The sequence below is a fragment of the Macaca fascicularis genome, chromosome 13 (assembly GCF_037993035.2).
Source record: "Macaca fascicularis isolate 582-1 chromosome 13, T2T-MFA8v1.1".
Lineage (NCBI taxonomy): Eukaryota > Metazoa > Chordata > Mammalia > Primates > Cercopithecidae > Macaca > Macaca fascicularis.
The window spans coordinates 101,155,547-101,176,610 of record NC_088387.1 but is presented as its reverse complement, the minus strand read 5'-3'; the positions used below and the strand labels follow the sequence as shown (position 1 = coordinate 101,176,610).

The 21,064-nt window shown below is 37.6% G+C and overlaps 1 protein-coding gene across 4 annotated transcripts in view; it reads left to right on the top strand.

Moving 5' to 3' along the window:
- Nucleotides 1–21,064, top strand: part of TDRD15 (tudor domain containing 15) — a 65,812-nt gene that overhangs the window by 9,502 nt on the left and 35,246 nt on the right. For 2 of the 4 annotated variants that reach the window (XM_015433958.4, XM_005576463.5), the window contains exon 2: nt 10,644–10,803. The exons of the other annotated variants lie outside the window; for them this stretch is intronic. The gene's annotated coding sequence lies outside the window, so the exon portion shown is untranslated. The remainder of the gene's footprint in view (nt 1–10,643; nt 10,804–21,064) is intronic. 4 annotated transcript variants of the gene reach the window in all.

The following is a 21,064-nucleotide window of genomic DNA, read 5'->3' as shown; positions in this document are numbered from 1 at the left end:
CTCAAAACCCAAAACAAATAATAATGCAACTGAAGGAATATACACTAATGATGAAGCCAGGACTCCCAGGTTTGCCCTTTCCCTACTGCTTTCCTAAGGAGGAAGGTAGTAGTACCAGCTCGAGCCTTAGGATAACATCACACATCACAGTGCTGAAGGCTATCGTGGACGATAGCCTCCACTAAGACAGGTGAAATATCGAAGTTAGCTGGCAAGTGGCTGAGTTGGTATTTGAACATGCTCTCTGATTACAAAACCTGTGTTCTTCCTACGAAGTAATTTTTCTCCATTGGTGGAATTCTTCAATAATGACAACAATGACAACTTTCCTCTTGTCATTCAATATGTGACACTGTTGGATCCTAAATTTCTTTTAGTATAATGATTATAATAATAACAATAAAAAACTAGACAGAATTGCTTGAACCTGGGAGGTGGAGGTTGCAGTGAGCCAAGATTGCGCCATTGCACTCCAGCCTGGGCAACAATAGCAAAACTCTGTCTCAAAATAAATAAATAAATAAATATTTTTTTCAAAGTTACAGAATGTTAATAGGGGGATATGTAGTTGCTTGACATTTTCTTGTCTTGGTTTTTATTCCTCAAATCTGACACAAGAGACTTCTAACTGGCTTCAAGGATCTCCTTAGCCTGACTGATCCTAACTCATCATAAGAGATGTCCCCAAAAACAATTATGACTGTGTCATTCTTTTAATTCAATTCAGAACCCCCAGTGGTTACCCACTGACTACAGGCCAGATTCCTCATTATGAATGCTATTTTGTGCTCATTATCCAGGAAGGGGTCATAAGATATTAGAGAGATTCTTGAGGCATTGTTCCTTTTAGTGTAAGGTTAAGGGATTAAATGAACATCAGATAATCTCTGAGGTCCGACTCAAACTAAAGTTTTCAAGTCCCTATGCCAATAGGCTTCAAATTATCTCCTAAGCCTCATCTTCTCTAACTCCTTGATATAAATCTATCTTTATTTTTTAGGTACTTATAACTTTTGCCATTAGCAATGTATTTTCATATAAGTTCAGAATGCATAAAGCTTGATATTTAAGAACTCAACATCAATGAAGCCTTTCCTTCTGCTTCAATGATTTTATTAATTCAGGTCTTCATGTTCCATAAATTGTCATTGATTTAGTAATTTGATGAAAACATTTATATACAAATATTCCACTAAAATGTAAAGCCTGTAGATACCAAGAAATTTATTCAGCCATAGATAGAGTCTTAGAATAAAACACTCTGAATACACACAAATGAATAAGATATAAGAATATAATTGAAAAGCACTTATACTGGAAGAATTTGATTATGTATGTCCCTAGAGATAAAATTTTATTAGAATCACCTTCTCTCCATCCTGTTTTATTCAAAGACCTTTCATATAGTACATTGTTTAGAGTTTATGCCTAAATTTAACTCCATTATTCTCTTAGTTACTTTACTATTTATTTTTTTAAAAAAAGATTTGAAATGCTGGAATACAGTTAACCATTGCAAAGCTTCACAAAGTTCTAAATGCTCCTGGACTCTTTAATAACTGAGTTATCCTAGATAGTTGCTTTCTATGTAGCTATTCTTTTTAAGAACAGCATTTTAAAATCATTTTTGTCATTCCAAAAGAAATTTTTCTACAACGAGGGCTTCCTCATCAGAGGATAATGAACATAGTATTTTAATTATGATTAAGATCATCACTAATCTTTTCCCTTTCTTCAGTACCATTTATTGAGCAGATATTGGGTGAAGTTGACTACACAGAGTCTGTATAGGACAGGAGTGCTTTCATTTTCATTCATTCCAAAATAATTTGAAACTTCAATTTTGTTATTTTCTTATCCAATGAATTATTTAGAAGTGACTTAAAATATCTAGCTGTCTGGGTTCAATTTTTAAAAAATTTCTAATTTTAACATACTGTGGTTAGATAAGTGGTTTGTATATATATATTTAAAATTTTGCTGTAATTTCCTTTGTGGCTTCTATAAGGGCATTTTTTTTTGGTAAATGTTATGTAAGTAAATAAACTGTGTATTCTCAGTTAGGTGTAAGTTCTATGTATATCTATTAGCATAAACTTATTAATTTTATATTTAAATACTCTATATTTTTATTCATAGTATATCATAGTAGGAGACTGTAACAGACCACTATGATGTGATGTGTATTTGTTTTCTTTTGTGATTTTACCAAATTTTTAGGTATTTCAAAATGATATTGAGGCATTTTAGGTTCATGATCATTATATCTTGCTGGTAAATTATTTGACAATGTGAAATGCCCTCTTTTGATACTTTTAACGCTTTGGCTTTCAATTCTATTTTGTCTGATACTGATGTTGCTGTTCTCATCCTACTGTTAATACCTGCCAAGTATAGCATTTTTCTATTCGCATCTACTGAAATTTTATTTTAATAATTACATTTTTTTAAATTTCCAGGGTTTGACTTTGGTTTGTTTTATCACAGATAGCTCCTCATTCGTTATTTTGATGCCATACTATATTTGAAGACACTAATTAAACTTCTTAAGAAAAGTCCTTTTCTTACCATCTATTAAATTTTTCATAGTTGTAATTCTGTTGGGCTGTTACATGTATTTTTATGGAGGCTACATGCTAAATGTTGTTGATTCTCGACTGTGGGCTCATCTTGGTGGTTTGAATTCCCTCCTAGACTCCTTACACTTACACTCCCACAGCCAGCCTTAGGGAAGGTATAGAAACAGCTTTTGAGGTTTGTGCTCCTCCCTGTTTTCAGTGAGAATGAGGGAAAGTTAGGATGGGTATTGCTGGCCCTGCCCCTCATTCTTAGGCTGGCTTCTGTGCAAAGACAGACGTGAACTGGTAGAGAGGTAAAGAGTGGAACGTACATGGCATGAGCAGTGTGGATGCCCCAACTCATTTTCTTATCATCTGCATTAGCTTCCACCTCCTGTCTAGTCCTACCTTCTACCACCTCTAAGCATGGGTACCCTTGGTGATGCTCCCGTCTTCTGTGGTGGGACTTTCTAGAAGTTTCCAGTACAAATTCCAGGCTACAATTACTCTCTGCAAACTCAGCCTGTGTACTTTCAGACTTTCAGGGATTTCTCATCATTTTGATTAGCCAAAACTCTCTCTTTGAATTTAGAAAACAAGCTATATATTCATACACTTAAAAAATAACTTAAGGCTTAGAGTGGAAGGACAGAAGCTGAGAAAGGAGAGGATATCATTGTGCAATTAGTGTTCCATCTTGAAAGGGAAAGCCCCCACTTTTATTTTGTGTTGTTTCCTTTTTTATTGATATTAGGGATACTAAGCAATTGTTATTTACTTTGTAAATATTTGTTACATGTGCCTTTTAATTTCATTTCAGGTATCTTCAGAGATACAGATGTTTTACATTTTAATGAGGACAGATCTGTTCATTTTTTACTTTAAGATTTCTGGTTGTTGTGTCATGCTCATGGGGCCTTTTTACTCCACAATTTAAAAAGTTTCCTGTATTACCATCTGAAATTTCATGGTTCACTCGTTCATATTTAGATATTTCATGTTCAGATATAGATTTATGAGGACTTTAGTTTTTGGTTTAAGGTGAGATTTCGTATGTTTTCCATTCTCCCTTTTCCAAATAGGAGTTTTTAATTGCAGTTGTTCTACTGCTCCACTAATTTGTTTTGGGTGGGTAGATGTAGAAGAGCATTTAACATGTTTACTTGATAGTTCATCAAATCATAATGAACCACATCCATATTTGACGTACTGGAATGTGCAGCACTGAGTTCTTGACTTTTGAGATGAGTTCAGTAACTGCCTGGGGTTTGGGGTCATCTCCCTTTGGGGGAAAATGAGTGTGAAGAAGGTATGTGAAGGTATATAGTAGCCAAAGAAGCTGACTGTGGCGGAGAGCACAAAGTGTCCACCAGAACAATCTTCCAGTTCTCCCTGTGGGCACACAGCTAGAGTCCATCTCCCTGCCTCCTTCAGTTAGGTAGAGCCAGGAGACTAAGTTCTTTTTGGGGCAGTGTCAACAGCCATGCTTGCCACGCCCATAGAAGCCTTCATTTGTACTTCATCCTTTTTGAAGGCTGGATGTAGATGAAAAGTTTCTAAGAGATGGGGCCAGGAGATGCCAGGGTTCTGAAGGACTGGAAAGACTGCATGGGGGACTTGAAAGCTGCCTGCTGAATATTTTGCCTTGAACTGACACTCAAGTGAGAAATAAGCTTCTCAAGGTAAGACAGGGCAAAGTATCAGTTTCCTTTAGATAATCTGGGAGATACGCCTTTTTTTTTTTTTTTGAGACAGAGTCTCCTTCTGTTGCCCAGGCTGGAGTGCAGTAGTGCGATCTGGGCTCACTGCAAGCTCCGCCTCTCGGGTTCACGCCATTCTCCTGCCTCAGCCTCCCGAGTAGCTGGGCCTATAGGCACCCGCCACCACGCCTGGCTAATTTTTTGTGTTTTTAATAGAGATGGGGTTTCACCGTGGTAGCCAGGATAGTCTTGATCTCCTGACCTCGTGATCCGTCTGCCTCGGCCTCCCAAAGTGCTGGGATTACAAGCGTGAGCCACCGCGCCCGCCCCGAGATATGCTTTTTGAGTTAAGAAGATTCCTTTTATTTCTAACTTACCCAGTGGCTTTGTTGTTGTTTTAATCAGAAATGAGTGTTAAATTTTATTAAAGATTTTCACACCTATTAACTGTATTGTATAGATGTTCCCCTTAAATCTTTATATGTAATAAATTCCAATTATTACATTAATAGAATCCTTAAAGTAGAACTATATTTACATATGACCGTAAGATGGTATTCTTTTAATGCAATGCTGGACTTCACTTTGTTTATAATTTTTGTGTATGTTCAAGTGTTTCATTGGTTTATAGTTTTCTTTTTTAATCCTATCTTTGTCCAATTTTGTCACTGAGAGTATGCTAGATGCAAACTGAGAAGTTTATCAGCTTTTTCTTTGGTCTTTAACAATTTATATATCATGAGTTATTGGGGCCTCATGCCCTTTGAAGAACATATGTATATATATGTATTTACTATCATTCTAATTTCCTCTAGTGTTATTGATCTATTCATTCTTTTCATTAAGATTGTAATATTTGTGTTATATCCTCTCTTTTGATTTAATCTTTGTTCAATTTTATTAGATTGTCATTGGTTATATCAGTTTTTAAATTCCTGCCATGTACCTGCTCTTATTGATTACAGTTTCTAAGGGCTTATGTGTTGTCAAAGTATGTGAGTTCTAATTTCACAATTTTACCATTTTCTAACTTATTTATTTTTGATTTTATTTTTATTAATTCCTTTCTTTTGCTTTTCTTGATTTTATTTTGTTGTTCCCTTTCTAATTCTTTGAGGGCTGTTCATTTTTTGTTTAATTAGAAGGCATTTGGGGCTATAAAGTTTTCTATATTCCACAAGTGTTGATTAATAATATCTTGTTCTAATGTTTTCTAAGTAGTCCATTAATTCATAAAATTCTTCATCAAATGGCTTCTATAATAAGAAACCAAAATAGCATGCCTTATGTCAGTCTCTTACAAGCAGAATATCTTTCCATTTCTCCATGGATTTTGGAAGTATTCAGGGCTACATTTTACTTTCAGTAACTCGTATCAGGTGAAAGAGTAAGGAACCGAGCCAACGCCACATTCCTCTGGAGTATGTTTGGTACTCTTCAGGTACAATCTTATACAGGAAAATCTTTTTTAGAATTATAGTCTTACTGTAAACAAAAAGGAACCCAAATCTTTATAGGTGATCTTTTTCATTACTAATTGGGAAAACATACATACTTAACTATGTGTTTATCAATATTAAAACTTTTGAATTCTAAAATTACCAAAAATATGAGAGCTTTAAGTAATAAAAATTGGTACATTCATCTTTAAATATTTAATGGCCATATGTATGAAATAAGGTATAATATTAATTTGGCATGGCAATTTCTATTTCATTTTCTTTCTTTATGGAATTAGTGCTGTATAGAAACTTATTATGACCATAAAAAGCCTTTCTATTATCTGCCATAGGGATTTAAAGATACCTTTTCTTTTGTCTTCTCTAATCATCTCATTTATTAAAACTAAAGTTTCATGTTTTTAGTAGAGCCCTTGAAGGAGAACTATATTTAAATAAGACCATGAAATGGTATCCTTTTAATGCAATGCTGGACTTTGCTTATAATTTTTGTAAGTATATTAAAATGTTTTATTGGTTTATAGTTTTCCTTTTCATCTTAATTTTGTCCAGTTTTTGCATTGTGTTTATGCTAGATGCAAACTGGGAAGTTTTTGGCTTTTTCTTTGGTCTTTAATAATTTATATACCATGACTTATTAGGGCCTGGTGCCTTTTTGAGGGATGTATTTTTACTATGGTCCTAATTTCCTCTAATGAATTCATTTCTTAGGAGCCTATTAAATTTTCTCTCTGCTCTACATCATTGCACCAGCAACAATAATTATTAGCTGTGTGAACTTTGGCAAATATCCTAACCTCTCTGTGCTTCAATGTCTTCAAATGTAAAGTGGGGATAACCACAGTTTCTATCTCACAGGAATTTTCCAAAGTTAAGAGTCTATAACATAAAGTATTTACAATAGTCCTGGGGATAATGTTAGTGCTATATATGTTAGCACTATTATAATATTTTTATTATAGTATAGAAGCAATCACAGCTGCCTCCATTGAAAACCTTATCGCTATTTTTTCTCATTATTAAAGTGTCCTTTATGTGTGAAGGACATTATATAAATTGTCATCATCTTGTCCCAAACCCAGTGATGTGGGTGTTATTACTCTCCATATGAGAAGCTAAGAGAAGTGAAACAATTGTCAAATTCACAAGGTAGCAAGTGATATCAGCGGCATTTGAATCCACATCTGTCTGTCACTAAAGTCCATGCTCTTCCCATTATATTACGCAGCCTGATGTCACCCTGTCTAAAAAAATCTACTTTCATAACCTCTTTCTGCCATCACCAAAGCAGAGCTGCATCTTTTTTGGCACACTGAAAAGATTGTGCTCCTCTGGATTGAACTGCGGGTCTTTAGTGACATTAATGATTTACTATTGTTTATCTCAGCTTACCCCAGATAATTTGTCAATCAATACTTGGCCTTTGGATTTTCTCTATGCCATTTCTCCCAGGTCCCAATCTTAAACATGTATTTAAGATTGTCTAGCTAGAGTTTCTCTAGCTCTCTGGGCAGTGTCTTGGCATGAAGGTGTTATGCAATATAAAATGCTAATGAATCAATATTTCATAGGATCCCTGGAGTTCAAGTTGGTACTGGAGGAAAGTGGCTGTTTTCCAGGGTGAAGCCCAAAGTACTAGTTGCTAGAAAAATGCTTCTGAGGCCTGAAAAGAATCAAGGATTTTGTTGTTGTTGTTGTTTTATGTTTTGTGCCCATCAAAGACCTATGTGTAACCCAGGTCTGCATGTCCATGAAGCAGCCCTTCTTTTTTCACTGTAATCCAGCATGCTCACTACCTCTCCTTTCCCCTCTTACAGCATGCTTGAATCACAAAGTAGTTGTCTATCAGTCTTGATTGTTTTATGTATTTATCCAGTATCCCTAACGAAATGGTAACTCCTATATCTTTTCTTTTGTATCTGTATCCCCCAGTCCTCTGCCGAGTAAGGACCATGTGGTGACCATTGCTTCTTTTTAAAATTGAATTTTTAAAATTCTTTTAAAAATTCTTTTCAAAATATACATAACATGAAATTTATCCTTTTAACTATTGTAAAATATCTAGTTAAGTGGCATTAAGTACATTTAAATTATTGTGCAGCCACCACCCATCTCTAGAACTTTTCATCCAAACTGAAACTCTCTACTCATTAAACAAGCTCTCCCCATCCCCTGGCAAAACCACCATTCTACTTTCTGTTCTTTGAGTTCAACTACTCTAGGTACCTTATATAGGTGGAATCACACGATCTTTGTCCGTTTGTGTCTGACTTATTTCACTTAGCATAATGTCCTCAAGGTTCATCCACGTTTTAACATATGTCAGAACTTCATTCTTTTTATAGGCTGAAGAATATCCCATTTTGTGTGTGTGTGTGTGTTTATGTGTATATGATGTTTTGCTTATCTGTTTAGTCATTAATGGAGATTTTGATCGTTTCCACCTGTTGGCTATTGTGAATAATGTTGCTATGAGTACTGGTATGCAAATATCTGTTTGAGTCACCTCTTATTGGATGTATATCCAGGAGCGGAATCACTGGCAATGTTTACTTTTTTTGAGGAACTGCAATATTAATTTCATAGCTGCTGTCCCATTTTACATCCCCACTAGCAACGCCCAAGAGTTCCAGATTCTCCATACTTTCCCAACACTTGTTATTTCACCATGATTCTTCTGACTTAATCTTCATGACAAATTGATAATTATTACTATACCTAGTATTGGTATTGTGTTTCACAGTTGACCATTTTTTGCATGCATTATGCTTTTGAATATTTATAATAATCTTTGGTTTGAGTATTACAGCTACATTACAAAAGAATACATTGAAGTTTAGAGATGCTACATCACTTGCCCAAGAGCACAGAGCTAGTAGGTGGAAAAGTCAAAACTATAACTTTACCAGATTACCTTTATTATTTGAGAATTAAACAGTTCACGTTATTTGAGATTCTCCCTTGAATGTTTCACTGCATTATAGTAAGGGCAGTTCACGCATTGAGAAAGATTCCTGAAAAGGAGACCTGCTGCTCTCCCATGCCTCCCAAGGTATCAAAGAAAATAAATGGCTTCAATAAGTACCAGGAAGGGTTTAGGTTAGATATTAACTGGCTGGTAGGTGTTGGTCAGACATTGGAAAGGATTACCAAAGGACTTTTTGAAATAATGCAAGTCCTGAAGAATGCTATAGAGTTCATCCTAGTACATGTCTGAAGGCAAGGAAGTAATTCAGTGCACCCTTGTTAGTTTTTTGAAAGTAGGGGATGAAATAACTGGATGACTTCACATCGTTTCTTCAAGTTACCTGATTCTAAAACATAGATTCTACCAAACGGCTTTGTACTAGTGAGGTAAATTGTTCTTTGGGGTTAGGGGATGAAGCTTGTTTTCTCAACTCCTTCATCCTCAATCTCTGGAGAATGCAGCCCACAACCCTCAATTCCATTTCATACCCTCAGAGTTCACGAGGTCTTCAGGGGAGGGGTCAGAGATGACCTAATTCACCTGGGGGTTCTGAGTTAACCTCACCAGTTAACTTTCTATATTATTGTTGAGCTGGTTTTCTTCTGCTCTTCTGGGAGATTTGAAGGATTTACACTTTCGACCTGAGATTAAACGGGATAATTTCTTTTCTTTTTTTCCATTTTTTTTGAGACAGAGTCTCACTTTGTTGCCCAGGCTGGAGTACCGTGGTATAATCTCGGCTCACTGCAACCTCTGCCTCCTGGGCTCAAGCGATTCTCCTGCCTCAGCCTCCTGAGTAGCTGGGATTACAGGCGCGTGCCACCACACCTGGCAAATTTTTGTATTTTCAGTAGAGACGGGGTTTCATCATGTTGGTCAGGCTGGTCTCGACCTCCTGACCTCGTGATCCGCCCCTCTCGGTCTCCCAAATTCCTTGTGCTGGGGTTACAAGCGTGAGCCACTGTGCCCAGCCTAAATGGGACAATTTCAATGTCCAAATGTTACGTGTTGTGAGTGGTGGGTCATAAAGTGGGGACAAGGGAGTTGACTTAAGATAAAAAGGGTAGAAGGAAGATATCTGGTGAAGAAACAAAATTCTCTGGGTATTTATGTAGATGCTGCCACCAATGAGCTATCTGCCTTAGAGCAATCTGTAGGGAAATTAGATATCCATGTGACTGTATTCATGCTGGGCAGTCCCTCCTCTCTCCTTCAGAACTCTATTTGTACACCATTTAGTGACCTTGAATGCAAGACCAATTCCGCTGTCTTGAGCTGTTCAATATCCATGCATTTCACTTTCCTCACTATTCAAAAGAAGGAATTAGAGCTTTCCACCTCACAATTGTTAGAGATTAAAATAACAAACCTTTTTGAAAATTAGTGTGCATTCCAAGCGCTCTAAAGACCTTGTCAGGAGAATGCTGAAATTAAGAGAAAACTATTCTAGAACTCATTTAAGAAATTGCTAGCTGAGAAATGAAGGCAGTATGCTATGTAAACAAAAGTGGCAATCAGTTAATAAGTGATGTGCATCTGAAACTCAAAAAGACAAAAATAAGAAGCAAATTATTGAAAAAAAAAAAAAAGCAAAAGTATTGCCTCTCACCTACATCTGCTTTCTTTCATTCTCCTTTCTTTGAAGCCCCCTTTGTCATAGGCCTTAGCCTCTTACACAGTAAATGATAAGTGAAGAACTGGATTTTGTGGGGCAATCACTGAAGCACAGAAACGTCACTTTAGTAAATACGCTAGCTTTTTGAACAGGCCAGAAGTGGTGACCTGGAGTAGTGATCACACTGTTCCTGCCTGATGCAGGACATTTAGTCTTTAGAATGATGGGGCACAGAATGCAGAGCTGGGGAGACTACTCAGAGATAATCCCGTCCAACCCGTCATTGCACAGATGATGAAACTGAAGCCAGCAGAGTGCCAATTTTTTGCTTTTAAATTTCAGAATTGGAAATTGAAGAATGCCATGGAAAGCAAGGTGAAAAAGGCAGGGGTGTACACATCAATCCCAGATCCAGGGGGCCAGCATCTTTAAGTAGACTTCTTCAGATGGCCCATGGGGTCCCACAGAGCTTACAGGACAACTTAAGATCACTCCAAACCAGGTAACATTTCAATAAATACATGAATTTAAGGCCAACAGAACCTGGCTTAGCACCAAGCTGATCCTCATTCTTACCAGAACTCCTGTCTAACCCCAGGTAACTTCACAAGTTGTTAGAAACCATCCTTCAAAGATCTGCCTCTTTCCTTCTGCAGGGCAGCTGGAGGCTCCTAATCAGTGCAGGATCAACAACAGAAATCCACAAATGTCAATCATTTTTCTGTTTTCACTACCCAGTTGTTTTCTCTTGAGTTTAACTGCCTGAATTTTAGTGTCTGTGATAAGAACTCAGGGGTAATATCATACACCTCTGGAAGCCCTCTACTGATTGTGGGCTATGATCTGCAAGTGATGAAAGCAGGATTTGGCCAATTAGGAGGACAAGAATTTCTTGGCACTGCCAGAGCTTCACAGAAGATGTGTGCTGTACACATTCCCATGGAGCTGGCTTGATTTCACAATCTTTTACAGCCTATTGTAATATACCACCCATCTCAAACAAGGTCCCTGTCCAAGTGTGCTTTAATGTTTTGTGAAATCAGCTGCGAATGTCAGGATTGACAAATAAAAAGTTGAGACCCACATTTTATTCTTTTTTATTCTGTAAGATTTACCACGTCAATTATATCTTTAATCACAAAAGAGCACGACAAACAAAATGTGCTGTGATGGGAATATGCAAATTTTCTTCTAGTACTTTTATATTAGTATTTTATATTTTATATTTATATTAAATGGACTACAATGAAAGTATATTTGTGAAACAAAAAATATGTATGTATATTAACGAATCTTGCCAAGTATAGTGGGAATTTTGGGGGCTTTGTGATGTTGGATCTTCGTCACTCACTCAGCTCAACAATGAAATAAAGCACCAGGGTGTTTGTTGGTTACTTTGACGTTTTATGAGTCTGTGAAAAGTCTAAACTTATCATCATTAAAAGTGGACTTTCTCTTTGGGAAGCTAAAAGGGAAGGCAGGGTGCTCTTCTAGCACAGGCGGGGCAGTCTCAACACTCCTGGGCTTTCTGCTTCTTCAGTGTTTTCCTCAGCATGACTAACAAAAATGCTCTTTGTTCTTTGTTCCAGAGTCAAAGACATCCCTGCCACGCAGCACATAGATTTATAACTTTGGCCAAAGGTTTTGACAAACACAGATTTCTTCAATCCGAAGTCCATCTGTGTGTGTTCCCAGAAAAAAGAGCAGTGCATGTCTTTTTCCCTCTCTCTAATCCCTAGAGGTAGCAAGAGCAGGAGGACTGAGTTCCCAAAAGGACTTCTTATAGCTCTGGTGATAATTACTATCTCAAACAGGCCGGTGCTACTTTGGGGACACACATGGACTTTATTTATTGCTCTCTTTTTTCAAACCGAGATAGTGTCAGCGCTGACACACAGAAAAGAAACTGTGTCTGCTGTAATGTTTATTTAGTTGGTGTAAGTGGAAAGATCATAACCTGAAGTTTTGATGAAAACACACTTCTTGCTCAGATAATCCATTAAGTCATTGATAAGTTCTGCTCAGAGAAAGGGAATGGGTTAAAGAAACAAAAAAGACAACAAGATGGGGGATTAGGTCTGGGGATGTGGAGCATGTAGGGAACATCATAAACTTTCTGATTTCATATCTGGGACCTGGGTACATGATCTGAGACATAAATTTGAATGTTCAACAGCCACATTATCCTGCCGCCTAGACATAACCTCCCACGATGCAAAGCAACAGGGAAGGTGCATGAATTCTTTCAGGCTCTATAAGTGTCCCTGAGCAATTTGTTTCTTTAGCATCCTACATAAACATGGCTGGAATAACAAAAGCTCACCAGGGTGCCTATGGGGAAGGGGTGCAGTTCCAATGCCTGAAGTCTCTGTGACAATGCCAAGGGAAAAACATTGGAATGGAAGCCAATATAATGATATTGAACCCACTTAAGTGAGCAGTTTTGTAGCAGGCATTCATTTTGGAGCTCAGCTCAAATACTAATGGAACTCAGTATTGTAGAACAGCCTGATTCACCACCAGGTCTGCAACAGAGTCCAGGTATGGCATTGCCCTTTGATTTACCTAATCTGGGAAGAAGCCAATTGGCCTGTGGAACACCTGAAAGTAAAACACTACCCACCAGAGATGAGAAACTTTGCTTGCCTATAAACTCTGATAAGAGGCCCTTGATAACTGAAAACCACAGGAATGCCAACAATGTCTCAGTTATTGAGAAATTCGCTGTCCAATGGGGAAGGCAGGTAAATAACAATCCTCAAAAATAATACATTAAGTGCTATACTAAGGGTACATCCAGGGTGCTGTCAGAACACAGAAGAGGCAGTACCTAATCCAGCCTGACACTGAGGGTCAGGGAAGGCTGCCACTATATCTAGATTTAAGAAATTCAGAGCAGTTGATACAGCTTATCTTTAGGATGACACTTGGCCTTCCAAATAAATCAAACTTTTCCTGGAACCATTCCAAAGGACTTAGCTCTGTGTATCCATCAGCACCCCCAGCGAATGGAAGAAAGGTCAGAAATGAGTTAACACTGGCCTGTGCCACTGTTTTTAAATGTATTGTCACTGCTCTGTCCACTGAATTGGTATACCTCCCTACCCGATTTTCTTTAACAAGCCAGTTCTTTGTGTCTTCCAATGTCCTTCTCTTCATATAATTTCAAATCAGATTTCTGTCTAACCACTTAAATTATTTAGCTTCATGTGACATTATGTCTTCTGGAGGCTAACAGCATAATTGCTTAGATAATTTTTTGTTTATATTATGTAAGATTTTACTTCCCTTGACATTTGCTATTTTCCCTTCCCCACCTTCTGTGTACTTCAAGGAATTCTGAACTGTCAGTGCTCACACAGCATGAGCCTGGCACTTATTTTCAGTATGATTTGTCACTTCATAACAAAAAACCTAGAAACATATTCATTTCCTGTGAAATTATCTGAGTTGAGTGAGTTTAAAGTTGGAGAATGGGCTCTACCTGGGGCTACAGAGAGAACTCAAGCCCCTAAAAGTGAATGTCATCCTTTCATGCCCTGATGAAGCTGTTTATTTTCCATGACGTAGCACTTTCCATCCAGGACAAGGTCTGACCAGCCTGGCTCACGACAAAATTAGACTGGATATTGGCATCCTCTAATCTTTTTGTCTTTTCTCATTGGTGATGTTCACGTGTCCATTATTCCTCTGGTCTGGAGAGGCTGAAAGAACTCAGGAATTACAAGGATGGGCCTTTCAGTTGCAGGCTGTGGACCTATAGTAGGACCTTTAGAGTAGGATGACTTGTTGTTGAGGAAGGGCCTTGCTCAAGGATTGTCGGCCCAAGCTTGGACACAATGCAGGGTCACTTCAATTCTCCTGGAAATTAGAAGAGTGGTAGCCGGTGGAGAGACTATTTTTGGAATAGCATCTCCAAAGGCCACTTCCACTTCAAAAATAAATATTATGCACCAATTGGTATGATCATGCAGATTTTCATGTTGGATCTGTTAATGTGATAGATTATACTGACAGATTTTTAAACTGCTTTTTTGAGATATAATCCATGTACCCTATAATTCACACAATTAAAGGATACAATTCAATGGTTCTCAGTACAATCACAGAGTTGTGCGACTGTCACCACAATTTAATTTTAGAACATTTTCATCACCTTCAAAAGAAATGCCATACCCAATAGCCGTTACCACCAAATCTCCCCATTTACCCAAGCCCTAGGCAATCAATAATCCACTTTATGTCTCTGTAGATTTTTCCTCATTCTGGACATTTCACATAAATGGAATTATGTAATATGTAGTGGCTTGTTACTGGCTTCTTTCACTTAGCATACTGTTTTTAAGGTTTGTCCGTGTTGTAACACATAACAGAGGTAGTTCGTTGTTTTTTATTGCCAAAAAATTTCCATTGTATAGATATACCACATTTTGTTTATCCATTCAGTTGATGGGCATTTGGGTTATTTCCTCTTTTTGGCTATTATGGATAATGCTGCTATGAACATTCATGTAGAAGTGTTTTTGTGAATATATATCTTCATGTGTCTTGAATATATACCTAGGAGTGAAATTGCGGGTCATATGGTCATTGTATACTTAACTAGTTAAGAATTGAGAGAAAACAGGCAACAGTGAGAACTTTTCAGAAGAAAATGTTAAGGACAGTAAAAGCAGATCATGGTTGGGACTGAAAGGGGCTATCCCTAGCCAGACTGCATAATCTGGATATCAATGGTGGTAACAAACAGTATTTCCTGGGTAGCCCTTAGAAAACAAAACTTCTAGTAAACTTTCTTTTAGTTATAATGTCCTAAGATATTTTTCTTATTCATACAGGCGGGTAGGTAGATTTTCTATTCTTGTAAATTATACATACATGGCAGGTCTCAGAAGCACTTAGGAGGAAATTGTATTGATTTCATTGCCTACAGTCAGATCTGAATCTTGTAAAGCTGTGCTGTTCAACATTATGGCCACAAATCATGTCCTGCTTTTAAAATTAAAATAAAATAGAATTTAAAATTCAGTTCCAAATCACACTAGTCATACTTCTTTTTTTTCATTACTGTTTTTCTTTTCTTTTTTGTTTTTTTGTTTTTTTTGTTTTGTTTTTTGAGAGAGGGTCTCACTCTGTCATTCAGGCTGGAATGCAGTGGTGTGACCATGGCTCACTGCAGCCTTGACCTCCAAGGCTCAAGCAATCGTCTGGCCTCAGCCTCCCTAGTAGCTGGGACTAACTACAGGCACACACCACCATGCCCAGAAAATTGAAAAAAAAAATTTTTTTGTAACATGGGTTCTATTTTTTCCCAGGCTAAACTTGAACTCCTGGATTTAAACGATTCTTCTGTCTTGGCCTCCCAAAGTGTTGGGATTACATGTGTGAGCCACCATGCCCAGCATTAGCCACATTTCAAGGGCTCAATCACCATATTTAGTTTATGGCTTTGGTATTAGACAGTATAGACAGAGACTACTCACCTTATTGCAGCAAATTCTGTCAGTGTTGTTCCATAGCATGAAAGCAGAGGTTCTCAACTGATGGTGATTTTTACCTCACAAAAGAACCTGGCCATGTCTTGAGATGTTTTGATTTTTATAATCTAGGGGAGGGAAGCATCCACTGGGTGGAGGCCAGAGATGCTCCTAAACATTCTGCAAGGCACAAGGCAGCCTCCACCATGATTAGCTGTCTTAAATTGTCAATAGTGCTCAGATGGGAGAGTTCCCTTGATACCTTTGCGGGACTTGCGACAGGGGTGTGGCTCATTTACTTCTCCACCATGCTCAAACCCCTTGCGGGAAGGGGAGCACAAACGTGAGCGGGTGCAGGAGCTGGGGTGAGTGCCTTTGGGTGTCTGCAGGAATGAACCCCGTACCGGCCCACGGCAGCGTCTAGGGGTTGTCAGCAACCTCTAAAACCCCAGAGGGCATGTACTACAAACAATGGTCTTTTAGCTTTGCCATCCACTGGTGGCCTAAATGTTAAACAGCTCAGTGAAGTGTCAGTGTGACAGCCTTTTTGGGTTCCCACACCCAGTGTGTCCCAAATTCTTGTCCAGTGTCCAAGAAGAATCAGGTCACATGAGCAGATTGAAGGGTGGTATATGCGGAGAATTTCATTGAGCGATGGGAGTGGCTCTCAGTGGCATGGGGAGCTGGAAATGGGATGGAGTGGAAAGATAATCTTCCCCTGGAGTTCAGCCTGGGACGGCCAAATTCCTCTCCAACCATAGTCTCTGATGTGCAGACATTCAGATGCTTCTTCTCTTCTCTCCTTCTCTGCCACACTGCTCTGCTCCTCTGCCGTTGGAGTTTGGGCTTTTTATGGGTACAGGGTTAGGGGTGTGGTGGGCCAGAGTGGTTTTTGAAAAGGCAAAATTCAGGCGTGAAAACAGGGTTGTGAAGTTCTCGTTTGGGGCTGCAGGCCCAGGTTTGAGGGCAGAATGCTTGCCAGGGACCCCACCCTTTTCTACCTAGTATTTCTATGCCTCCTGTTTGTATCAGTGCCAAGGCTGAAAAACCTTGTTCTAAAGCAATGATGTCTAAACTGAGCCTGCTTTTTATAAAAAAATTTAAAGAATCACCTGACCAGCTTTTAAAAATCCATATGCTTGAGCCCCACCCCGAAGATTTTGATTAAGAAAGTAAGAAGAGGATCTCAGGGGACTTGTGTTGTTCAAAAGCTTTCCAGGTGATTCTTAGGATTGGCCAGATTCAAGAACTATTGTATTAAGGTACACTGACTCTCAACTTTCAGTTTAGAAGAAAACCACCTGGTAAGCATCAGCAGTACTCTCAGAATAGGTTAATAACTCTAAGGCCATTACCTCTTCTGTTTAATTTCTCCAATTACCTCCCTCTCAATTAATGGGGTCATTAAGCACTTAAGACTTGCATTCATTTCCCTCTTCTCTTTTGTAATTCTTTCATTCTGCATAAATCTCGTTTGCAAATGATTACAACTTGTTAAATATTGTACACTTTCTGTTTACAAACAGAACAAATGACCTAGAAAATGTTTGGCAGCTGTCTTTGTTCGTTAGGGTTTAACAGGTAATCGCTGAGTAAACAAGCAGCTAGCCCTGTAGGTGGCATGGCATGACATATTATAGTCCATTTCGTTGCTACCAAATAACTTAATGCATGCAAGTGAAATTCACTTTAAATGATTCAAAGTTGCTTACTTTAAGGTCAGTATAATTCCACTGAATTTAGAAAAGTGTTTAAATGAATTAATTTTAGGTTTAAGATTTTCATCTGCTTTCCACTTTCCATCATTCTGTAATAAATTACATAAAGGAAATATTCCCTGCTCTCAAGAAACTTGAAAGGAAATATGATGTAGTTGTGGAAATGATGCATAAATATAAGTAACTACAAGAAACATGTCAAACATTCTAAGGAGAGTTATAAACTTGAGAGGAAGGATCTTTTCAGATGAAGATCTAGGAAATTTTTATGGAAGTAGCAGCATCTTATCTCCCCCTACAGCCATTCAAAAAATGTTTGCTGGTGCCTACTCCATGCGAGGTCCACCATATTAGGAGCTAGGGATAAATAGACACAATCCCTCTACTCATGGAACTTACTTTCCTGGAGAGTAGTTAGCCAGTTAATTATTTATTGTGTGCCAAGCATACAAGCAGACAGGCAATTATGATTCAAAGTGATAAATGCTAAGATATAGGAAGGACATGGTACAATTAATTCTTGGTTGGATTTTCATCACATTGACTCTTTTCTAAGCACAGGCATTTCTCTGACCTCATTTGCAAGGATGGGATCACAGGGCACTCATTCACCCTTAGCAACAATTAATCATGATATGGCCTTTAATATCTGCCATGTAGTGACGTGTTGAAATTATCTCTTGGATACTAGTGTTAACTCTGGCCTTCTTCAGGAATCAGTAAATAATTGTAACTAAGGATCTACCAATATAATTCTCAATTTGTTAATACTTCCGATAAAGCTTACTGATAAAACTAAAATGTATTGGCTCTTGTCTATAAATCTAGTAGCTATGTCAATTGTGAGATTATTCACATATATGATCAGTATTCAGAAGTTTATAGTAATGGCTGGCTTTTATCAACCCTCAAATTATTTCAAATTATGAAACATTTAAAATATACCAAAAGTAATATAACAGACAATTACTGACCAAAATGCCTAAAAGATAATACTGTTTTGCTTTTTTTGCCTTCAGCTCTGTCTTTTTGCCAGTTTCTTTATAACACAAATGAAATAAAACAATAAAGATATAGCCAAGGTTCCCTTTTGTATCCCTATCTCTCATTCCTTCAGGTTTTCTTCCTTCCAGAGGAAACCTATATCTTGAAGTTGGTAAACTGGCATTCTAAATCTCACATATTAAATTTTTTTCTATATATGTATGCTTGCATAAACAATATTTACTATTGTTTGTTTAACATCTACGCAAATCAATACAATTGTGTGTATCCTTTTGCAATTTGTATTTTATTTTAAAGGTATGTTTCCATGATTTTTAGATGCACATAGATTCGGTTCATTCATTTTAACTGCAGAACAGCAGTCCATCATATGACTAAGCCACATGACCCTACTGAGAGGGCTTTTCCTCTTTTGTGTTCATAGCATTCACTCAACCTTATCTGTAGCAATATTTCCTCATAATATTTTTAGTTTGCCTTTCCTTTTCTTGGTAAGTCCTGTAGAGGTTTGTCCACTTTATTAGTTTTATCAAAGATAAAACTTTCTTTTATTTTTCTGTTTCATGAATTCTTGTTGTACTTTTCTATGTTTATTGGTTCCATCTTTATTTTTTCAGTTTTATGGAAACATAATTTATATACAATAAAATTCACCAATTTTAAGTGTATAATTCAATGACCTTCGACAAATGTATACAGTAGTATGATCACCGACACAATAAAGATACAGAACATTCTAGCAGCTCAGAAAGTTCCCTCATGGCTTTTTGCAGTTAATTCCCTCGTTTCTCTCCCTGAGCCTTGGCGACTACGAATCTGCTTTCTATTATTATAGCTTTGCTTTTCCTGAGACTTCATATGAACATAAATGAATAGTATTTTAGCTTTTGTGTATGGTTGCTTCAGTTTGGATAATGTTTTTGAGTTATGTCCATGTTGTTACATGTATCCATAGTTTGAGTTTTTTGTTGTTGTTGTTGTTGTTGTTGTTTTTTAAGTGCTAACTAGTATTCCATTGTCAAAATTGACTATTCTGTTCCATGAATCTATGTGTCTCTACATAAATCACTGTGTTGATTATGTGACTGTTGAGGACGTCTTGAAATATGGTAGGGCAAATCTTAACAATTTTGTTCTTTTAAAAGGGCCGATTGTGACCGGGCGTGGTGGCTGACACCTGTAATCCCAGAACTTTGGGAAGCCGAGGCGGGTGGATCACGAGGTCAGAAGTTCTAAGACCACCTTGGCCAAAATGGTGAAACCCTGTCTCTGCTAAAAACTGTAAAAATTAGCCGGGGGCAGTGGCAGGCACCTGTCATCTCAGCTACTCGGGAGTCTGGGGCAGGAGAATTACATGAACCTGGGCGGCCGAGGTTGCAGTGAGAGATCATGCCACTGCACTCCAGCCTAGGTGATAGGGTGAGCCTAGGTCTCAGAAAACAAAACAAAACAAAACAAAAAAACCAGGCCAATTGTGATTTTGATTGGGATTGTGTTAATTCTGTAGATCAATTTTGGGAGAACTGACATCTTAACAGTATTAAGCTATCAGATCCATAGCATTGACTATGTCATCATCTATTTAGGTCTTTAAACATTTCCCTTAGGAACATTTTATAATTTTCAGTGTACAGGTATTGAATGTATTTTCTCTAAGTATTTCATTGTCTTTTCTCCTTCCTTCCTTCCTTCCTTCCTTCCTTCCTTCCTTCCTTCCTTCCTTCCTTCCTTCCTTCCTTCCTTCCTTCCTTCTTTCTTCGAGATGGAGTCTCTGCAAGTCTCACTGCAACGTCCTCTCCTTGTTTCAAGAGATTCTCCTGCCTCAGCCTCCTGAGTAGTTGGGCAAGCGCCGCCATGCCTCACTAATTTTTGTATTTTTAGCAGAGATAGGGTTTCACCATGTTGGCCAGGCTGGTCTCAAACTCTTGACCTCAAACAATCCACCCACTTTGGCCTCCCAAAGTGCTGGGATTACAGGCATGAGACACCACGCCTGGCCCATATTTATGATGATATTATAGATAATTTTTAAAATTAGTTTTTCCTGTTGTTCAGTGCTAACATATGTGGTTTTTCCAGTTGTTCAATGCTAACATGTAGAAGGAAATTTTGATACACTGCCTTTTAATTTCCATTTGGTTCAATATATTTTCTATTTCCCTTGTGATTTCTTCTTTTACCCTTAGTTATTTAGAAGTGTATGTTTAATTTTCAAATACTTAGGGTTTCTCTATATATCTGTTTGTTACTGATTTCTAATTTAACTGTTGTGGTCATAGCACATACTTTGTATGACTTGAATTCTTTACATCTGTACGGACTGGTTTTATGGCTAAGAATATGATTTATTTTGGCACGTGTTTTGTGTGCAATTACAAAGATTGTTAGGTGACATTTTTATTTAATGTCAATTTCAAGTTAATTGAAACTATTGGTCAAGTCTTTACACCTTTACTGATTTTCTTTTTCCTTGGTCTACACTTAAAATCTTTAACTATAATTGTGAAATTTTCCATTTATCTTTTCAGTTTTAACACTTTTTTTGCTTCAGATGTTTTGAATC